Genomic DNA, 10,000 nt, shown 5'->3' on the forward strand with positions numbered 1-10,000 from the left:
CTTACCATGATTCGTTGGGTAAGTCGAAAATTGTTGTTCCGAGTCACAAGGAGTTATGAGCCCACGGCTAGCTGTATCCCTGAACCATTGAGGGTCACACAAGTAATGGATTTCTAATCCCCGTTGAGATAATTAAATTTAAAGAGTTAAATTTAGTGAATAAAGAAGTGGGACTTCTTATTTAAAAGTAGAGGGAGTAAGATTTCCTAAAATGACATAGTGATGGACATTTTTGGAAACCACTGAATTCGGATTCAGAAAATTTATCTTGACTTTAAAAGATGCAGAAATGGTTTCTGTGCACATTGGTGAAATTGGTTTATCAATCTGAGTCACGATAAATTTTATATTAATTTCTGAACATGCGGGCTTTGCTTGTCAGGCTTGAACTTATGACTAATGGGCCCTAAGCTGTTAGCAGCCCACATTATAAATAAGTTATTGCAGTACAAAAATTAGACAACACAGGTCATAATTTCGAAAACCTAGAGAGCTCTCTCCTAGGGTTTTCGGCCGACCCCTCCCTCTCTCTCTCACAGTGTTCGAAAATTCAGTCTGTAAATTTTGGAATTTGCAGACTGATTTAACAGATCATATCTGTTCTATCTCATCGTAGAAACTTCTGATAGACTTTCTAGTGCAGTCTGTCAGAGGGATTAAATTTTTGTTCGTGGACCTGATTGAAGAATTGCTTGTTCATCAGTTCCTGGGATATACAACAAGAGCAATTTAATCTGTTGGAGTCCATAATCTCGCTTCGAGATTTTAAGGTAAAATTTACATTGTTTAAATTTTATGTTATCAATTTTAATCGTAGGAATTTGATATCCATATGGAATCGTTCCATATAAAATTTTAAAAATTCCGCTGCACTGGGTATCACTTTCTTTTTGATCCGGAGAACGACCGTGTTCCAACAGTGGTATCAAAGCCAGGCTGTTCTCGGATTTTACGATTAAAATATTGTTCAATTGTACAAAGCCTCGATTTTTCAAAAAAATAAAACGGAAAAGAAAAGAAAAAAAATTATTTTCGGGGCTGCCCGCTGCCCGAAGGCAGCGAGCAGCGCCGCGCGCAGATGGGCTGCACGCAGCAGCACTGCGCGAGCTAGGGCAAGCGTTGCCCTAGCCCGCGCAGCTGGGCCGCATGGAGCGGCCCAGCGGCTGGGCTGGACGAGTCCAGCCCAGCGACGGGCGGGCAACCCGGTATTGTCCCGGGCTGCCCAGAAATTTTTTTTTATTAAAAATAAATTTTTTCTTGAATTATGAATTCTAGCCCAAAATGGTTTTGGGCCCAGTTTTTGGCCCGATTGAAAATTGTTTCAGTTGGTCCACGAGGCAATGAGTCAAAATTGTTTGAGCCCAAAATTTTTTAAGAAAATTAATTTTTGGATAAATTTTGAATTTTGGAAATTTATAAATTTAATCCAATAAATTAAATCTTTAATTATTAATTTTGGTACAATTGATAATAAAATATGATTTTATGTATAAAATTGGATTTTATATGTAAAATATGATTTTATGGATAAACTAGATAAAATATGATTTTATATATAAAATAAGATTTTATGTATGAAATATTATTTTATCTATTTATATTTATTGTCATTGCATGATATCCAATAAATTAATTTTTGAATTAAATATTATTGGATAAGGATGATCGATTGCCATTACCAATATTATAGGTGTATGATAGGTTGTTTACATTTGGCTTTATTATTGATTGTTGGATTTTATTAATGGGCCTGGTTTATGGCCCAAATTTGATTTTATCATTTGTAATAAAAGTGGGCCTGGTTTATGGCCCGTTCCCACCCCTATAATGTATCTCTTTATTTGTCATAGTAATTTATTGTAAATTCACTAGAAATAGTGGGAGATTTTGAAGATGGAGGTGGGACCAGCAAGCAATGATAAAGACTGAAGAAATGTAAATTGGAAGCACAATGTAATAGGATTGCATTGCATACTTGCATATCACCTAGGATTGGACTTAGACTCGTGATTGGCAACCACGGGTCGATTAGTAATGGAATCGATTATCCTAAAATATAATATATGATATTATCGTTGTATGCATGTTTAGACTAAATTGTATGAATCCCGCAAGCATACAAATTTTAAATGATGAGACAAATTTTCAAAATTAAAAATCCCTCATTTTAAATATGATTTAAAATTGATATCAAGATAAATAAAGGAATTTTAAATATTGTTTAAATGTTCCTACCTTCCATCAACGATCAATGTATGAGATGCTACCCGCGGATACGGTCCGGCTCATATTATTGGGGGGGCCCGTTCGTCGGAAAGCTGTACATTGGATCGACACATGTTGTAAGTTGGGTGGAACTCCCATGGGATTGGCTCATATTATTGGGGATCCACATGGCGACCGTCCATCACAACTTAATATTGATGGGTCATCTTGACATGTCACATTAAACGGCGTCATATTATTGGGCCCTTATTGGACATGAGGTAAAAACATGGAGGTTGCTTTGGAAGCAATTGGGCTCTACCATTTGAAAATTATGGTTGGCTGATATTATTCGGGACTATAGTTTGTCAATTGGACTCCATGTTCCCACTAAAGAAAATGTTTCTCGTTTTCACTAGAGGGTAGTGAAATCGTTAAAATAGTGGGAGTGAGATTTATAAAATAAATTTCGCCTTATTTTATGTCTTAGTAAATTAATTAAACAATCACTGATTATTGTCTTTTTTTTTTCAGTATTTCATTAAGATGAATTCGCGCAATCCACTATTCTCTATTCTCGAACAAAACAAACTGACTGGCGCAAACTATACGGAATGGTTCCGTAAGTTGAAGATTGTCTTGACCTCGGAGAAGATGTTCTACGTGTTAGAAAAATATCCTCCGAAGGAAGCACTAGCTGATATAAGTCCGGAAGAGTTGGCCAAACTTGATAAATGGTGGGACCATGATATCAAGGCCAAATGCTATATGCAAGCTTCGATGTCTGATGAACTTCAAAGGCGATTTGAGGATACCGTGAATGCTGCTGACATTCACGCACAACTCAAGGAACTTTTTGGGGCTCAATCGAGAGCTGAGAGGTTCGCTACTGTAAAAGAGTTAATGACGTGTCGCATGCGTGAAGGAACTTCGGTCCGTGATCATGGGGTACGCGTGATTTGGCTCATTCAGAAGTTGGTAACGCTTGAATTGGTATTGGAGCATGAACTCAATGTGGACTTATTACTTCTCTCTCTTCCTTCATCGTTTGACGGTTTTGTGGTGAATTTCAATATGAACAAGATAGAGGCCTCCCTTGAAGAGATGGTCAATATGCTTGTAACTTATGAAGCCACTTTAAAGAAGGATAAACCGGTTCTCTTGGTGGGCTCCTCTTCTTCTGCTAAGAAGGGGCCAAGTACAAAGGGTAAGAAACGTTCTGCCCCATCCAAGAAAACCGGACCCGAGAAGAAGAACAAGACAAAGGCTTCAAACATGGAAAAATCCAAGGATGTTTGCCATCACTGCAAGAAACCCGGTCATTGGAAACGTAACTGCAAGAAATATCTTGAGCAGTTGCGAACTGCGAAGGGTATGTTTTATATTGAATTAAATGTTTCACTTAATACTACTTCTTGGGTATTGGATACCGGATGTGGATCTCACATTTGCAATGATTTGCAGGTGATGACAAGAAGTCGCAAGCTTAGGATGGGTGAGACCCAGCTGAGACTCGGAAATGGTTCTAGAGTTGAAGCCAAAGCTATGGGAGACGTTTATTTAATTTTGCAGAACGATTTTAAGTTACTTTTGAGAGATGTTTTATTTGTTCCAGACTTGATTAAAAACATTATTTCTGTTTCTATGCTAGATAGAGATGGTTTTTCTTGCAATTTTGTGAATGGGATTTGCAATATTTACAAGAATGAATGTTTGATTGGAAATGGACAACTTGAAAACGATCTATATAACTTAAAATTAAAAGACGTTCCAATAAATTATGTTGATAAACCGGTAACAATGAACAAAAGAAAAATCGATAGTTAAAACCCGGCAAACCTTTGGCATGCTAGGCTAGGTCATATTTCCTCAAGGAGGATGAACAAGCTAGTGGGAGAGGGCATGGTTGATATGTCTGATATTAACTCTCTACCTACTTGTGAGTCCTGCCTGAAAGAAAAAATGACTAAATCTCATTTCAAAGGAAAACCTGAGCGTAGTCAAAATCTATTGGATTTGATCCATACAGATGTTTGCGGACCATTTAGTATTGGTACAAAATTTGGTCACACCTACTTCATTACCTTTACTGATGATTATTCTAGGTATGGATACTTATATTTGATGAACTATAAGTCTGAATCATTTGAAAAGTTCAAAGAATTCAAGGCTGAAGTAGAAAACAAACTAGGTAAGAGTATTAAAGCACTTCGATCGGATCGAGGTGGAGAATACTTGAGTACCGAGTTTTTGAGCTATCTAAAAGAGAATGGGATTCTCTCTTAGTGGACTCCTCCTATGACACCTCAGCTGAATGGAGTTTCGGAGCGTCGCAATCGAACATTGTTGGACATGGTTCGATCTATGATGAGCTTCACTGAGCTCCCACCTTCGTTTTGGGGCTATGCTCTTGAAACGGCGGTATTGTTGTTGAACAACTTCCACACTAAAGCAGTGAACAAAACACCATACGAGTTATGGAATGGCAAAGCTCCTAAGTATTCGTACTTGAAGATTTGGGGATGTCCTGCTTACGTGAAGCAGACAGTGGGAGATAAGTTGGATAGTCGATCCACCTTATGTTATTTTATAGGGTATCCGAAGAATTCAATCGGATATTATTTCTATCATCCTACTGAAACAAAAGTGTTTGTTTCAAGGAATGCCACCTTCTTGGAGAAGGGGTTCTTATTGGATAATAAAGGCAAGATGATGGAACTCGAAGAAATTCGAGAAGAACCCGAGATACAAAATAATGATCCTACACCTCAGGAACCATTGATTGACACGCCTATTACTAGAAGATCCGAGAGGACTTCTAGGCCTCCTATTAGATATGGTCTTCTTCTTGAAGGGGATCAAAGTGAACCCGACATTGGATGTGATCCAAGAAACTTCAAGAAAGTAATTTCTGATGCGGATTCGAATTTATGGCTTGAAACTATGCAGTCGGAAATAGATTCGATGCATACAAACCAAGTTTGGTCTTTAGTAGATCCTCCCGATGGAATTGTTCCAATATGGTGTAAATGGATCTATAAGAGAAAACTTGGGTCTGATGGAAAGGTACTGACCTACAAGGCACGATTGGTGGCAAAAGGTTATACTCAAAGACAAGGAGTTGACTATGATGAAACTTTTTCACCAGTCGCAATGTTCAAGTCCATAAGAATCCTTATTGCCATAGCAGCATGGTATGACTATGAGATATGGCAAATGGATGTGAAGACTGCATTTCTTAATGGAAACATTAAGGAAGAAATCTATATGATGCAGCCCGAGGGATTCACATCCATGGGAAGCGAGCATAAGGTATGCAAGCTTCAGAGATCGATCTATGGTCTCAAACAAGCATCAAGAAGTTGGAACCAGAAATTTGATGAAACAATAAAGGATTTTGGTTTCATCAAGAACCCGGAGAAACCGTGCGTGTACAAGAAAGTAGTTAAGGATGCTGTGACATTCTTAGTACTTTATGTTGATGACATCTTACTCATTGAGAATGATGTAGGGATGTTGCAGTCAACAAAGATATGGTTATCAGGTAGATTCTCGATGAAGGATTTGGGTGAGGCGTCCTATATTCTAGGGATACAGATCTATAGAGATAGATCTAAGAGAATGATAGGACTTACTCAAGCTACCTACATCGACACTATATTGAAAAGGTTTTCAATGGATGAGTCCAAGAGAGGACATCTACCTATGTGTCATGGAGTCTCTCTATCCAAGTCTATGTGTCCCAAGACTGACGAAGAGATAGAGAAAATGACACACATACCATATGCGTCAGCCATAGGGAGTATCATGTATGGGATGATATCTACCAGACCGGATGTGACATTTGCTCTGAGTGTTACGAGCAGATATCAAGCCAATCCCGGTCAAATGCATTGGAAAGCCGTGAAGGATATTCTTAAGTACTTGAGAAGAACTAAGAATGTATTCATGGTTTATGGAGGAAGAGAACTGAAATTGGAAGGCTATACCGACTCTAGCTTCCAAAGTGACGTGGATGACTGGAAGTCAACCTCTGGATTTGTGTTCATGCTCAATGGCGGTGCTGTCTCTTGAAAGAGTTCCAAGCAGGACACCACAACGAATTCCACCACTGAGGCAGAATACATTGCGGCATCAGCTGCTGCTAAAGAGGCCGTTTGGATGAGGAATTTCGTCCAAGAGTTGGGCGTTATTCCTGAAGCTATTGGTCCAGTCCCGGTGTACTGTGACAACACGGGTGCCGTTGCTCAGGCAAAGGAACCAAGGTCTAATCAAATATCCAAACACGTACTGAGGAAATACCACATCATCCGGGAGATCGTGGAAAGAGGAGACATCACTGTCGAGAGAGTGGCCTCTGCAGACAATATCGCTGATCCACTAACTAAGCCCTTGCCAGGACCATTATTTGACAAACATCGCGAAGCAATGGGACTACGTAGTATGACTAGTTGGCTTTAGGGAAAGTGGGAGATTGAAAGAGTGGGTGCCCGGTGAGCCAACTTGTGGCTAAGGGCTTTTATGACTCTATGTATAAACAATCTTTTGTTTAATATAATTTACACTTTTATAATGGCATTTACTTTATCTTTTATCATATTATTATGTTGTGACATACTATAAGATGTTTAGATGAAGACCTTGAATATACTATAGTGTATGTAAGATGTGGTAGCACATGGAGATGACTATCATGAAACACATCTTATACTCACTGTATATTCTAAACAGTTCTTAGTCGATTGAGCCGTCCGTTAATAAGGATAAGGATCGCTCGAGATTGAGACTAGCGTTTGCGATTCCGAGTACCACGTTTCATTGGTATGGAACATAGAGATGTTCAAAGCATGCAAATGGATATTCATATGATGAATGATCGAACTACCCTATCCGGACTTTTCAAGTGGTTATCACTTATCGAGTGGATAAAGTCCGCGGTTTTGGTTGTACACCATTAGTCTTTACTACTTGAAACATCATTGAGACTCTATATGCTAGTACTGTACTTTGACTCGTTTACCGACTCTATTGGGGTCATCAGGTGTCGGGATTGGGTACAGTTACGACACATATAGAAGTCGATGCTTTGTTGTCAAGGATTCACCACATACTTGCGAGTGTGGATATCCTATGCAATCTGAGGAGATATTAGTGTGACGAATCTCTGGCCAGAGTACATGATGTGTTTTAGGTTACTTGGTTTCCTAGTAGCACATGCGATGTTACTATTTGATCTTCAAGATGCATTGCATAGTTATCGAATCTCGAACGACTCTCGATTTACCAATGGTTGTTGATTCGATCGGGATATATGGATGAAGGGACCGTACTGTACGCTAACCAAAATCTATTGGTTCTTGCAGGCACTATCAGTGATACCTAGGAAATCATGGGGCGATGTTGCTAGGCGCTCTTACCATGATTCGCTGGGTAAGTCGGAAATTGTTGTTCCGAGCCACAAGGAGTTGTGAGCCCACGACTAGCTGTATCCCTGAACCATTGAGGGTCACACAAGTAATGGATTTCTAATCCCCGTTGAGATAATTACATTTAAAGAATTAAATTTAGTGAATAAAGAAGTGGGACTTCTTATTTAAAAGTAGAGGGAGTAAGATTTCCTAAAATGACATAGTGATGGACATTTTTGGAAACCACTGAATTCGGATTCAGAAAATTTATCTTGACTTTAAAAGATGCAGAAATGGTTTCTGTGCACATTGGTGAAATTGGTTTATCAATCTGAGTCACGATGAATTTTATATTAATTTCTGAACATGCGGGCTTTGCTTGTCAGGCTTGAACTTATGACTAATGGGCCCTAAGCTGTTAGCAGCCCACATTATAAATAAGTTATTGCAGTACAGAAATTAGACAACACAGGTCATAATTTCGAAAACCTAGAGAGTTCTCTCCTAGGGTTTTCGGCCGACCCCTCCCTCTCTCTCTCACAGTGTTCAAAAATTTAGTCTGTAAATTTTTGAATTTGCAGACTGATTTAACAGATCATATCTGTTCTATCTCATCGTAGAAACTTCTGATAGACTTTCTAGTGCAGTTTGTCAGAGGGATTAAATTTTTGTTCGTGGACCTGATTGAAGAATTGTTCGTTCATTAGTTCCTGGGATATACAACAAGAGCATTTTAATCTGTTGGTGTCCATAATCTCGCTTCGAGATTTTAAGGTAAAATTTACATTGTTTAAATTTTATGTTATCAATTTTAATCGTAGGAATTTGATATCCATATGGAATCGTTCCATATAAAATTTTAAAACTTCCGCTGCATTGGGTATCACTTTCTTTTTGATCCGAAGAACGACCGTGTTCCAACAGGTCCGCTGTCACCGACAGCATTTTAAAGTAATTTTGAAATGGTTTTCTACACGCTTTATTTTTGAAATATTTTATTTTTTTAAAATTAAAAATAAAAAAAACCCTCCAATCAACCCCAATATGGACATTTTTCAGCCATTATCATAAAGATGTTCATAGTTGGTGTTCACTACGTAAAATCTATATATACCCAGGTTGGGTTCATTATTTCCCCGTAAATGCTCAGGTCCTGGGTTCATTATTTCCCCGTAAATGCTCAGGTCTTGACCGATGAGTCAGATATATTATTTCGTTATCTAGATATCCACGTATCTCTCAAGATAAAGAAATAATATTTGATAAGAATGAAAGTTTGAATTCAAAACCATAGTGGAAGGGGAATATCTAATTGGGAAATGTTGTTATGTCTATCTAACTTTTTCTGTGTTAACATTTGGCACCATATAATGTGGGAATCAAGTCTAAGATGTTGATGAGTGAACAACACAAGAATACGAGAACATGGGTTTTAGGATTTTCGAATGGCCTACACATCAGCCAATTTTCAAAAGCGGTTTGGAAGAATTGAACCGTCGGATAAAGTTCAAATTTGGTTTACATATTAATAATTATGTTATCTAGAATCTGAACGGTGTAGATCGTGATTGGTGGCTTTAGAATTGGATTTTGAGTGACGAACAGAAGCTGCTCTTCTCGCATAAGAACATGAGTTTATGGATTTTCGCATGGTCTGCACATAAGAAAAATTGCAAAAGACATTTGGAAGAAATGAACCGTCGGATCGGGTTAAAATTTTGTATACATGTTTACAATTATATTATCTAGAATCTGAATGGTGAAGATCGGGATTGGTTCTTGTATAAGCGGAATTTGACCGCCGAACAAAAGCTACTCTTCTTGCATAGTTTCTGTCATTTTTCTTGAAGAAGCTATTGCGGAATATCTAACCGCTAGAATTTTTTGAAATTTTTACCATATGTTTGGGACTTGACGCAAATTCTGAAGGGTGGAGATCTTTAATGAAGGCATGTAGACTCGGATACTTAGGATCGAACATAATCTGAGTCTCTTCTCTCATAGTTTTTGAGCGCCAATTTTGAAAACGCAATTGCGGAAAATCTAATCGTTGAAGTTTATTGAAATTAATACCGTATATCCAAAACATATTGATTCACATTCTGGATGGGGAAGATTTGATTTTTTTCCCGTTTGGAGTCGGATATTTGAGCCTTAAATAGAATTTGCTGCAATTTCTGTGATGTAGAGCTCAACTCTTGGGATGAGGCCAACCTTCCGATCTACTGAGATGAGGCCGAGGATAACTTCTATAATAAATTTATTGTGATACATTATGCATCCAAATTATTATTATTTTGGATTATTTCTACATTGGTTTCGTGTTTTGGTTCAACACTCAAAACATATTATATTTCAGCTCGGTCCGTTACCCTACCCCTTAAGCT

Source organism: Henckelia pumila, chromosome 2 (genome assembly GCF_033568475.1).
Source record: "Henckelia pumila isolate YLH828 chromosome 2, ASM3356847v2, whole genome shotgun sequence".
Lineage (NCBI taxonomy): Eukaryota > Viridiplantae > Streptophyta > Magnoliopsida > Lamiales > Gesneriaceae > Henckelia > Henckelia pumila.